We start from the raw sequence: 459 nt of genomic DNA, 5'->3' as shown, positions 1-459 counted from the left end.
TATAAAGCCAACATATTTTCGTGTCGAATTGAATGGCACAAATAATCCCAATATGCTATATATAATTCGAAAAGGCCGTTTATACATATTTCCATGAAGCGAAAATCTGGAAAGAAAAGAAGAAACTCAATTAATTAATAAAAATATAACCAATTCTATGAGTGTACTCACCGCCGCGTGTTAAATGAATGACATTTTTTTCATTCAGGAAATGGAAGAGCGACATCTGCTAGTCAAAATCTCTACACTCCATTTCTGACTGTCAATGCACTGTGTTACCGACATTATGCCTAACGCGTTGCTACACGCAACACATGTCGCGTATTACATATCTCGATCAATCATTCATTTGGTCGAGATTTAAAATACTTAATTCCACGAATCTCAACATTATCGACAATACACGTCAAAAATAATGTTGAATGGTGGAAGTGATACTCTGTAATACCTTTTCAGCCT

Source organism: Eurosta solidaginis, chromosome 1 (assembly GCF_040869045.1).
Source record: "Eurosta solidaginis isolate ZX-2024a chromosome 1, ASM4086904v1, whole genome shotgun sequence".
Classification (NCBI taxonomy): domain Eukaryota; kingdom Metazoa; phylum Arthropoda; class Insecta; order Diptera; family Tephritidae; genus Eurosta; species Eurosta solidaginis.
This window is presented reverse-complemented; position numbering follows the sequence as displayed.